Here is a 13,834-nt window from a genome sequence, read left to right on the forward strand (position 1 = left end):
GAAATGAGAGTAAATCATATGCTTTTGTTAGTTGGCACTACCAAAACCAGAAATTTTGTATGAGGATGCTGACAGTTTATGTAAGGGTGAGGATTCATGAGGTTCAAGCTAGAAGGTCTTTATGTGATTTGCCTAGTACACGGAGTTCAAATTCAACTGCATTTGATGTTCAAATACTACAACTTAAATGATATTTTGGATATTTTTTATAGTCTAGGCAAATAATCCCCCACATTACAAATTTATTATGAAATCCATAATAGTTTAAAATTTAAAGAGCTAAATGTTCTAAATATCTCTATCTAATAAAGGAACTAAGATTCAAAAGCATTTATTCAGATATATTTATATCCTGTTTCTCTAACTGCAGCACTTATAGAACTGGTCTATATCTACTTTTATAGGTATAATTTTTAGAAGGTCATAACTTAATATTCACTCAGGTACCTCCACCAGTAAGAATAACTCAGATTTACTTAAATTACTATCAGGCACTGATATCTGCTCTTCATTTCTCACAACAGTTCTGTAAGTATTTGCTATTGACCTATACCATACTGGAGATGAGAAAATTAAATGAAATTATAAATAATAAAAATTTTAGCAATTAGATTGGCTTTGGAAAGATTGTTTCTCTTAAATGAATTGACAGGCCTAAATTGCCAGATTCAGCTACTTTTCTCAATATAGAAAAATGCAAAACTACACATAATGAGACCTTTAATTTTTAAGTATTGAGAGAGTATTTTGAGATTGATCATCTATTTCTTAGATGGAAAATAGTAATTATGATATTTAGAGAATTATGTACAGGTCCTGAGGTCTTTTATCAGCAGATAATTATAAATATTAGCATCTAGAACATATCACATATATTTCACTCAATTATTGTCATATTTTATTGTTGTTCATTTGCTAAGTCATGTCTGACTCTGCAACCTCATGGACTGCAGCATGTCTGGCTTTCCTGTTCTTCACTATCTCCTGGAGTTTATTCAGACTCACGTCCATTAAGTTGGCGATGCCATTCAACCATCTCATGGATTAACTGGTTTGATCTCCTTGAAGTCCAAGGAACTCTTAAGAATCCTCTGCAGCACCACAATTTGAAAGCATTAATTCTTCAGCACTCAGCCTTCTTTATGGTCCAAATCTAACATCTGTATATGACTACTGGAAAAATAGTAGCTTTGATTAGGTGGACCTTTGTCAGCAAAGTGATGTCTCTGCTTTTTAATATGCTGTCTAGGTTTGTCATAGCTCATCTTCCAAGGAACAAGTGTCTTTTATTTCATGGCTGCAGTCACCATCTACTGTGATTTTGGAGCCCAAGAAAATAAAATCTGTCACTAGTTCCAGTTTTTCTTCATCTGTTTACCATGAAGTGATGGAATTGGATGCCATGATCTTAGTTTTTTTTAATGCTGACTTTCCAGCCAGCATTTTTGCTCTCCTCTTTCACCCTTATCAAGATGCTGTTTAGTTCCTCTTCACTTTCTGCTATTACAGTGGTATCATATCATATCTGAGGTTAATGATAATTCTCCTGGCAATCTTGATTCCAACTTATATTTCATTCAGCCCAGCATTTCACCTGATGTACTCTGCAAATAAGCACGGTGGCAATATACAGCCTTGACATACTCTTTTCCCAATTTTGAACCAGTCCATTGTTTCACCTCTAGTTCTGTTTCTTCTTGACCTACATACAGGTTTTTCAGGAGGCAAGGGAGGTGGTCTGGTGTTCCCATCTCTGAGAATTTTCCACAAGTGTTTGTGATCACACAGTCAAATTTCCAAGCTTGTTGTGATCCACATAGCCAATGGCTTTAGCATAGTCAGTGAAGCAGAAATAGATTTTTGGGGGGAATTCTCTTGCTTTTTCTATAATCCAGTGGATGTTGGCAACTTGACCTCTGGTCCTCAGTCTTTCCTAAATCTAGCTTGTATATCTGTTTGAGCATAACCTTGCTAGCATGTAAAATGTGTTCATTATGTTCACAAAAACTTTTGACAGAAGAACATGTAAGCAAATGAAAAGGAAAAATATACCATTAGTATAGCCATCATTCAGTGGATAAGCTAAAAATAATCCCTGGGAATCCTAGGTATAATTTAATGTAACCATTCATTTACTACAACAGTGACTACTAAGACTTTATCCAAGTTTACCAATGAGTGTTAAAATTTACTCCCTATTAGGTCTTCCCAAATTTCTAGAGATCTCACAGTTGAGTGTAGAATATTTTAAGTACTCGATAGACCTTTTTCCCTTCTTGCCCTGGTCTCAGAATCCATTTCTCTTCATTGTTTGCTTTATAGAAGTTATATACTTTGCCAGTAGCCAGTGAAAGGGGACAGTGCTTTCTTTGATTCTATAGCCCAGGCAGATTCCAGGTCATGCTGTTATCACAATTGTTTATCATTTTTATTTCCATTTAGTCCCCTTGAGAATAAATTTCTCCCATGTTAGTAATGATTCCTGTGGCCTCCCCTTGCCTCAGTTTTGCAATAGTACTGTCTAGTGTATCCCTGCCTGCGAAAGTCTTGAAGCATTTAGCTTACTAGGCAAAAAATGAATTAACCACACTCCAAAAATCTTAGAACTAAGACAATTCAGTTGGTAGAGTGCTCAGATAATATGCAACATAGCATTAAGCCTGATACCATGTGTTTTATTTCCATAAATGATGATTCAAAATCTGCAAGCTGTGTATTCAGACAAAGTAATGTTTTCCAAACTGACAGTAGCTGTAATGGAAATAATAATAAATGCACCATTTCCAAATGTGCTGGCACAGTACCAGTGGAAGAGAGTGGAATAAAACTGTTTCTTGTCACATCTATGAAGAAAATGTCACAACTTCAAAACAGTCTTCGTATTCTGTATTTTGTAAATGTGGCAAAACTGTATCTTTGTTCAGTTCAGTTCAGTTCAGCTGCTCTGTCGTGTCCGACTCTTTGCGACCCCATGAATCACAGAATGCCAGGCTCCATATCCATCACCAACTCTCGGAGTACACTTAGATTCATGTCCATCGAGTCAGTGATGCCATCCAGCCATCTCATCCTCGGTCGTCCCCTTCTCCTCCTGCCCCCAATCCCTACCAGCATCAAAGTCTTTTCCAATGAGTCAACTCTTCGCAGGAGGTGGCCAAAGTACTGGAGCTTCAGCTTTAGCATCATTCCTTCCAAAGAAATCCCAGGGCTGATCTCCTTCAGAATGGACTGGTTGGATCTCCTTGCAGTCCAAGGAACTTTCAAGAGTCTTCTCCAACACCACACATCAAAAGCATCAATTCTTCGGCTCTCAGCCTTCTTCACAGTCTAACTCTCACATCCAAATATGACCACTGGAAAAACCATAGCCTTGACTAGACGGACCTTAGTCGGCAAAGTAATGTCTCTGCTTTTGAATATGCTATCTAGGTTGGTCATAACGTTTCTTCCAAGGAGTAAGCGTCTTTTAATTTCATGGCTGCAGTCACCATCTGCAGTGATTTGGGAGCCCAAAGAAATAAAGTCTGACACTATTTCCACTGTTTCTCCATCTATTTCCCATGAAGTGAAGGAACCGGATACCATGATCTTCGTTTTCTGAATGTTGAGCTTTAAGCCAACTTTTTCACTCTCCTCTTTCACTTTCATCAAGAGGCTTTTTAGTTCCTCTTCACTTTCTGCCATAAGGGTGGTGTCATCTGCATATCTGAGGTGACTTTAATTTCTCCCGGCAATCTTGATTCCAGCTTGTGTTTCTTCCAGTCCAGCGTTTCTCATGATGTACTCTGCATATAAGTTAAATAAGCAGGGTGACAATATACAGCCTTGACGTATTTCTTTTCCTATTTGGAACCAGTTTGTTGTTCCATGTCCAGTTCTAACTGTTGCTTCCTGATCTGCATACAGATTTCTCAAGAGGCAGGTTAGGTGGTCTGGTATTCCCATCTCTCCCAGAATTTTTCCACAGTTTCTTGTGATCACACAGTCAAAGGCTTTAGCATAGTCAATAAAGCAGAAATAGATGTTTTTCTGGAACTCTCTTGCTTTTTCGATGATCCAGCGGATGTTGGCAATTTGATCTCTGGTTCCTCTGCCTTTTCTAAAACCAGCTTGAACATCTTTGTTCAGAAGTAGAGAAATTTGAAAGGAAAACCTTTTTGAAAAGGGATTTATTTCTTGTTTAGATTGTGATGGAGAAATAGATACTAGTAAATATACACCTAGTAATTCTTTTTCATATGAGAAATGAAGTTTTGAAATAAAAATTGCTTGTAGAGCAAGTAGACAATGGGGGTTTATGTCGATTGTCTTTGCTAGGACTTTCCTGAGGTCTAGTGGCTTGCCCTTGAATGAAAGGAGTTCAGGTTCGATCTCTGTTTGGGGAGCTAAGATCTCACACACCTCGTGGCCAAAAAATGAAAACATGAAACAGAAGCAGAATTCTAACCAATTCAATAATTTTAATAATTGGTCCACATCAAGAAGTTAAAAAAAAAAAAAAAAACACAGAAAATCTACATATCTTACCTAGCTTTCGATAGGCATGAAAAATTAACTATTGCAATTTGCCTTCTATATTTTCATTATTCACCTCCTTCAAGCAAAAAAATGTAATATATAAAAACAATTATATAAAAAGCTAGAGTAGACAAAACCCTAACATTGTACACGTAAAATCTACCTGTAAATGTTTATTCCTGTAAGCTTTTTGTTTGTTTGTTTTTTAAACATATTCTGATTAGTATTGCATTGGTTTTTACCTGGATATAATGTAATTACATTTACCTTATATTAATTTAATATACATATGTTTTACAAGGTAATGGTCTATATTACCTGAGAGAGAATGTGTGCGTGTAGGACATTTAAATCTTGAATTACATTTTGGAAGTCATTCATGTGCTATTCAGTTCAGTCACTCAGTCATGTCCGACTCTTTGTGACCCCATGAATCACAGCACGCCAGGCCTCCCTGTCCATCACCAACTCCTGGAGTTCACTCAGACTCACGTCCATCGAGTCAGTGATGCCATCCAGCCGTCTCATCCTCTGTCATCCCCTTCTCCTCTTGCCCCCAATCCCTCCCAGCATCAGAGCCTTTTCCAATGAGTCAACTCTTCACATGAGGTGGCGTAAGTATTGGAGTTTCAGCTTTAGCATCAGTCCTTACAATGAACACCCAGGACTGATCTCCTTTAGAATGGACTGGTTGGATCTCCTTGCAGTACAAGGGACTCTCAAGAGTCTTCTCCAGCACCGCAGTTCAAAAACCAATTCTTTGGTGCTCAGCTTTCTTCATTGTCCAACTCTCACATCCATACATGACTACTGGAAAAACCATAGCCTTGACTAGATGGACCTTTGTTGGCAAAGTAATGTCTCTGCTTTTCAATATGCTGTCTAGGTTGGTCATAACTTTCCTTCCAAGGAGTAAGTGTCTTTTAATTTCATGGCTGCAGTCACCATCTGCAGTGATTTTGGAGGCCAAAATAATAAAATCTGACACTGTTTCCATTGTTTCCCCATCTATTTGCCATGAAGTGATGGGACCAGATGCCATAGTCTTAGTTTTCTGAATGTTGAGCTTTAAGCCAACTTTTTCACTCTCCTCTTTCACTTTCATCAGGAGGGTTTTTAGTTCCTCTTCACTTTCTGCCATAAGGGTGGTGTCATCTGCATATCTAAGGTTATTGATATTTCTCAGATATATCAGTATATCAACCAGCAATCTTGATTCCATCTTGTGCTTTTTCCAGTCCAGCGTTTCTCATGATGTACTCTGCATATATGTCAATTAAGCAGGGTGACAATATACAGCCTTGATGTATTCCTTTTCCAATTTGGAACCCATCTGTTGTTCCATGTCCAGTTCTGACTGTTGCTTCCTGACCTGCATATAGGTATCTCAAGAGGCAAGTCAGGTGGTCTGGTATTCCCATCTCTTTCAGAATTTTCGACAGTTTATTGTGATCCACACAGTCAAAGGCTTTGGCATAGTCAATAAAGCAGAAATATATGTTTTTCTGGAACTCTCTTGCTTTTTCCATGATCCAGCAGATGTTGGCAGTTTGATCTCTGGTTCCTCTCCTTTTCTAAAAGCAGCTTGAACATCTGGAATTTCATGGTTCACATATTGGTGAAGCCCAGCTTGAAGAGTTTTGAACATTACTTTGCTAGTGTGTGAGATGAGTGCAATCGTGCGGTAGTATGAGCATTCTTTGGCATTGACTGTCTTTGGGATTGGAATGAAAACTGACCTTTTCCAGTCCTGTGGCCACTGCTGAGTTTTCCAAGTTTGCTGGCATATTGAGTTCAGCACTTTCACAGCATCATCTTTCAGGATTTGAAATAGCTCAACTGGAATTCCATCACCTCCACTAGCTTTGTTCATAGTGATGCTTTCTAAGGCCCACTTGACTTCACATTCTAGGATGTCTGGCTCTAGGTGAGTGATCACACCATTGTGATTATCTGGGTCGTAAAGATCTTTTTTTGTACAGTTCTTCTGTGTATTCTTGCCATCTCTTCTTTTTTTTATTTTTTATTTTATTTTTTTTTAATTTTAAAATCTTTAATTCTTACGTGTTCCCAAACATGAATCCCCTCTCCCACCTCCCTTCCCATAACATCTCTGTGGGTCATCCCCATGCACCAGCCCCAAGCATGCTGTATCCTACATCAGACATAGACTGGCGATTCAATTCTTACATGATCATATACATGATAGAATGCCATTCTCCAAAATCATCCCACACTCTCCCTCTCCCTCTGAGTCCAAAAGTCCGTTATACACAGCTTTGTCTTTTTTCCTGTCTTGCATACAGGGTCGTCATTGCCATCTTTCTAAATTCCATATATATGTGTTAGTATACTGTATTGGTGTTTTTCTTTCTGGCTTACTTCACTCTGTATTATCGGCTCCAGTTTCATCCATCTCATCAGAACTGATTCAAATGAATTCTTTTTAACGGCTGAGTAATACTCCATTGTGTACATGTACCACAGCTTTCTTATCCATTCATCTGCTGATGGACATCTATCTGCTTCTGTTAGGTCCATACCATTTCTGTCCTTTATCGAGCCCATCTTTGCATGAAATGTTCCCTTAGTATCTCTAATTTTCTTGAAGAGATCTCTAGTCTTTCCCATTCTGTTGTTTTCCTCTATTTCTTTGCATTGATCACTGAGGAAGGCTTTCCTATCTCTTCTTGCTATTCTTTGGAACTCTGCATTCAGTTGCTTGTATCTGTCCTTTTCTCCTTTGCTTTTCACTTCTCTTCTTTTCACAGCTATTTGTCAGGCCTCCCCAGACAGTCATTCTGTTTATGTTTTTTTTTTTTTTTTTGCATTTCTTTTCCATGTGCTATTACATATCTGCATTTCAATATTTATTAAGTTGCCCAGTTTGCTTGTTACCACTCTTACTGTAACTTCCTTGTCTCATTGTCACCTGATTTCTTCTAGAACTCTGTTGAAATAATGATTTTAAATTAATTTATTCAGATCTAATTGCCTCTCATTTTTTGTTTTTTATTTTGAGATCATTCTGTCAAGTCTCCACTTGACACTGACCTCCAGTTACTTCCACACCACTGCCAATTTCTATTTTATTTCCCCTGACTACCTGCTCCATACTTCATCAGTGATGCTATTTGCAATTTTAATATTAGCCACTTTTAATTTGCAAATATTTGGGGAGTTGTTAGGCTCATTCATGACTTCAGGAAACATTTATGTGCTAGTGATTCTTACATAGCCACATCAACCACCCTCCTAAATCCTTACATAATGTCTCTCACCCTCAGTCTACCTGGGTATTAGCTGTACCACAAAACAGTTGTGGCCTTTCCGTGCATCCTCCATTACAGAAAGTATAGGTAAATTGAAGTTGCCCAAATAGTGTTCTTAAATGACACTGGCTAAATATTTTAGCATTGTTTATTTTATAGAAGCATATGGTCCTTGCATACATGTGCCATACACCTGGTATAGGAAAAGACCTGTGGAAATAAAATTCCAGAAACTTAATTTGTTTCATCATATGCCTCTGCCTCTCCTTATCTTTTTTTAAAGTTTATTTTATTCCAGTATAGTTGATTTACTAAATTGTATTAATTTATGTTGTATAGCAAAGTGATTCAGTTACATATATGTATATATATGTTTTTAATATGTGTACTTTCTTTATATTCTTTTCCACTTTATACTATAGGATGTTGAATATAGTTTCCTGTGCTATACAGTAGGACCTTATTGTTTATCCATTCTATATATAATATTTTATATCTGCCAATCCCAAATTCCCTGTTCATCCCTCCCCCATGCCCTTTCCCTTTAGCAACCACAAGTCTGTCCTCTATATCTTTGAGTCTACTTCTGTTTTGTTGATAAGTTCATTGGTATCATATAATAGATTTCACATATCAGTGACATCATACAATATTTGTTTCTTTTGTACTTCACATAGCAGAATATAATATCTGTATTTGCCCAAAACACTGCAAATGGCATAATTTCATTTTTTACAGCTGAGTAATATTCCATTGTGTTATTAATAATATTCCATATATTATATACCCATACCATATCTTTTTTATCCATTCATCTGTCAATGCATATTTAAGTTGTTGCCATGTGTTGACTGTTTAATATAGTGCTGCTATGGATGTTGGAGAGCATATATCTTCTTGAATTATGATTTTCTCCAGATACATGCCCAGGAGCAGATTGAAGGATCATATTCTAGCTCTATTTTTAGATTATAAAGGAACCTCCATATTGTTTTCCACAGTGGCTGTAACTGATTTACATTCCCACCAATAGTGTAGGAGAGTTCCTTTTTCTCCACACCCTCTCCAGCACTTATTTGCAGACTTTTAATGATGGCCGTTCTGACTGGTGTAAGGATGTACCTCACCATAGTTTTGATTTTCATTTCTCAGTAATTAGCAATTATGCCCTTTTCATGTGCCTGTTGGCCATCTGTATGTCTTCTTTACAGAAATATTTATATAGGTCTTCTATTCGTATTTTTATCGGGTAATTTTGGGGGGTTTTATTTTGTTTGTTATTAAACTGTATATTTGTATATTTTGGAAATTTACGTTCTCTTTTCTAATCCATGTTCTACATTTCATCCATATTATACTGCACATATATTATTAATAATAATTTGCTCTTTACTCCCACAATTCAAATAATAACATGCAAACAATGAAGCACAGGAGGCAAGGCCCTTAAAATTATATTTGAATTACTTTCTCAAATTTTCTCATAATCCAGACAAAAATTCCCTACTCATTTTTTAAAATTAAGGAGATTGTCCATGACACAGCTACAACTTAGCCTCATTGTTGGACTAGATGATTCACCCTGCTTTTTTATTTACAGGTAATTGTGACAGTCTTTTTAATGCCATGTTCAATGATGCTACACTTTATGCTATTTGTATATAGTCAGTAATATAAATCAAAACATTATTTTGTATATCTATTACATACATATCAGCATACCATATATACTCTCATTTGGGAAAATTCATATTAAATTACTAGTGTGTGAAGGGCAATTCAAGCCACATATTGCTTAAGCAAAATGCAGTTTTCTTGCAGCATGTTAAAATTCATTTCCAGAGCCCATTGTCAGATACAGCTTAATGAAACATTCATTTTATGTGACCAGGGTGTTCATTTCCTTTTTTGGTTTTTTAGATATTGGCTCTTTTATCGGTAGGCTGTCTCCTTTTCATCTGAAGGTGATTATCACAAGTTTATGTTAATTTATTTCAAGAGGAAAGGGAGAATGTCTATGGGAATTATTTCTTGAGCTTCACTCAAATTTGAATATATTTAATTCAAGTATGTATTATTGAATTAATTGCTCTGGCCAGGAGGTTAAGATTTCACTGATTAGACTATGGCTGAGTCCTCTCACCTACCTCCTGGTATAGTAGAGATGCTGCTGCTGCTAAGTCGCTTCAGTTGTGTCCAACTCTGTGCGACCCCATAGATGGCAACCCACCAGGCTCCCCCATCCCTGGGATGAGCTTCCAACAAAAGTAGACTTTCTACTAGGAGGGGAGTTTGGGGGAGTGTAGATATATATATATATATATATATATATATGCATGGCTGAGTTGCTCTACTGTACACCTGAAACTATCATGACATTATTAATCATCTATACTACAATATAAAATGTTTTTTTTTTAAAAGACCTTTTAGAAAGAGGTGGTTTTCCAGTGAATAAATTCAGCTACATCCAATATAATTACATCCATGTGGTTCCTACTTTATGACACATACATATAAAAATGTAGTGAGAGTTTAGATATAAGTGTATATTCAATGTTTGTACTGTTATCTGTGTTTCAATTCTGAAATATTATTAAGACTTTATTGGCTGTAGCTTAAACATCTTCCTCGTGTATAGTGTGGAAGAATTTTACTTACCAATATTAGAAGTCATTTAGACACTGTTACTCAAAAGAAAAAATCAATAAAAGAACATAATGTCATTTCCCTTATCTCAAATAGCATAGTCCTCTACCTGGATCTGAGGTTAGAGAAATGGCTGAGACACTCAGTTTCATAAATCTGCTTTAGAATGAGGTGAAGAATGGAGGAAAGAGTCAGATTCACACACACTGAGAAATCATTCCAAATTGTATTTCATCATGAGTTATAAATGCGATAAAATTCATTGTGCAATTGGTAATATGTCAAAGACAGCTTTAAAGCATTTTGGACTATAGGGTCAGTAAAAATATCTCTACTAAGTACCCTCACATTCCCACATTTCTATTGTATGTTGCATAGTATTTGAAGATGAATATATTCAAATGCAAATATACAATCACAAAGCAGTGAAACCAAATTATACGCAAACAAAGCTACTTGAAGAAATTGAGTAGTTAAGCATTTTCAATCAAATTTAAAGGCAGATTTGTTTCCTTTCAAAAACAGTACTTAGCAACGTTTAAACATGCCTTTTCCAGATTTGTTATTGCCTTACACCATCTAATATGCCTATAGCATTATAGCCATATATTGAAGAAGCCCTCATGCATTTGTCAAGTTCGTATTTCAGACTCATTCTCTAGCAGTCAAAAGAATTTATTCATGTAATTTTAAATGATGCTAAATAGTGAAATGGAAATAATCCTGGGAACTAAAAGATATACCAAGTGGCATGTGTAGATATATCAATTTATGTAGAAGGTGCACTGTTTTGCCCATTGGTGTAGTATGTTAAATGATATAAAAATCATGTCACTGAAAAAATAATAAAAGTAAGATCAGTATTTAGAATTATCAGGTGATAACAATATGATGTAAAAAAAAAGATTTCTAATATCACCAGTTATTGAACTAAAGGGTATTGAAAGTATATTAAATGAATAAGAATACAAAGATTACCCCTGAGCCAACAAAATTAGAGAATATATTTGGTCAAGTCATGATGGCCTTAAAAAGATATTAACTAATTAGCTAGAGTCAAGTTGTCCCTGAATTAAAGTATGCTATGTAAATATTTATAGAATAATTCAGTGGAAAGTTAGTAATAATAGTGATGGCAATAAACATTTATTTTAAAATACATGCAACTGGGAGCTTTGTAGGAAATTTTTAACTGAATTTCTTGGATGTGGGCTTATTCAGGCTAATTATTTCTCCTTGAATGAATTTTGCAATTGCTATCTTTTAAAGAAGGTATCCATTTCTTCTAAGTTTTAGAACATACAGGCAGAATACATCCTAATAATACTGTAATATGCTTTTAATATTTATGAAAACTGTTGTAATCTCCCTTCATTTATTCTGGATGCTAGTAATTTTTGTCTTCTCTATCTACATTTTTAAATACTATTTTCTTGATCTTTTTCAAAATACTACTTGTTGATTTCCTTTATTTTCCTTACTGTAATTCTGTTTTCAATTTATTTCTTATCTTGCCTTTATTTCTCTCTTTCTACCAGTGGTGAGTTTAATTTAATTTTTGTTTGTTTTTGATCATTTTAGTTTCCTCAAGCAGAAGCCTATAATATTGATTTGAGACTTACTGCCTAATAGAAGTATTGAACAAGATAAATTTCCTTTTGATCATTGTTTAAGCCCCATTCCATAAATATGGATATGTTGTATTTTCATTCTATTAAGTTAAATATAATTTCTCATCTATTTAACTTGGAATTCTTTGAACGATTTTTTCTTCGATCATTATTTTAAAAGAATTTTGCTGTTCAATTGCCAAATATTCAGGAATTTTCAGATATCTTTGTTATTAATAGTGCCAATTTAATTTTACATAGTCAAATAACATGTATAGCTTCAATCTTTTAAGTGTACTGAAATTGATCTTGCTATAGAGTTCCATGAGCATTTGAAAATAATGTATAGTGTGTTATTTCTCGGTAGAGTGTTTTAAAATGTCAGATCAAGATTGTTAATAAGGTAGTTCAAGTCTCCTGTACTATTTATTTTACTTGTTCTCTCTTTTACTGACAGAGTCTTATCAAAATTTCCCATTTCTTCCTTAGATTTTCAGTTTTTGCATCATTTCTTTTGAATCTCAGTTGTTAGCTTCACATTCACATGGAATTTTTAACAAAAATATTTGGGAAAACTTAAGAAAAGAAATCATTCAGGTCAATATCCCATATGTACTCAGGCAAAATACCCTAATAAAATTTTAGCAAATTAAATCTAACAATATAGAAAAAGCCAAAAACTTTGTGACAAAGTTGGATTCATCCCCAAGGATACAAGGTTAACTTATAAAAATTAATTTTGTTAAATATAGTCTTCATTCTACAAAATAAAATAACTGTAATATTATCTCAAGATACAAAGAGGATTATTGACAAAATTCAGTCTCCTTACATCATTGAGAAGATTCCCATGTGCTAAAGAATCCACCTCCCCATACAGAAGATGCTGGAGACACAGATTTGATCCCTGGGTCATGAAGATCCTCTGGAGAAGGAAATGGCAACCCAATCCAGTATTCAGAGTCCATAAGGCCGCAAAAGAGTCAGACATGACTGAGCATGCAGGTGGTTTTGGTTACATCACTGAACGCTTTCAGCACACTAGGAATAAGAAGGATGGTGTAAAGCAGATAAGAGATAGTTGCAAAGTACCTACCACTAATATTATACTTAATGGTGGGATACTGAAAATTTTAATATAGTCTTATACAAGCCAAGAGTCCCATTTTCACTATTTTATTCAGCGTTGTACCAGATGTTCTATGCTTCAGTGAGGCAAGGGAATAATTTGAAAGGCCTAGAGATTGGAAATAAGGAAGTCGTTTTTGGTAGATGGTGTTTTTGTCTATAAAGACAACCCTGAGGACTTTGAAAAAGCTACTCAAAGTAAAGGTTTCAGAACATAGACGAATTAAAAAAAAAGTCCTTTTGTTTTAAGTAATGATGAAAAAGTGGGAATTTATAATAGCATCAAATACATGAAATATTTAGGAAAATATTTAACAGCATATGTCCAGATCTGTACACTGAAAACTATAATACAATGCTGAGAGACATTTAGAAAGACTTAAATAAGGACATATGTTCATGAATCAGAAGATTTAATGTTGCTCAGATGTCAGTTCCATAAGCTAATCTGTTGACTCAGTTACTATTCTCATTAAGCCTTAGCTGGCATCTTTGTTAAAATTGACAAGATAATTTTAAAATTTTTATAGAAATGCAAATGGCCTATACAGATTTAAAAAAAAAACAGGACAAACTAGAAGATACGCTCTTCATCACCAAGATTTACAATAGATCTATGTTCATAAAGACAGTGTGCTATGTGTAAAAGGATAGAAA

This window comes from Capricornis sumatraensis, chromosome 6 (assembly GCF_032405125.1).
Source record: "Capricornis sumatraensis isolate serow.1 chromosome 6, serow.2, whole genome shotgun sequence".
In the NCBI taxonomy this organism is placed as follows: domain Eukaryota; kingdom Metazoa; phylum Chordata; class Mammalia; order Artiodactyla; family Bovidae; genus Capricornis; species Capricornis sumatraensis.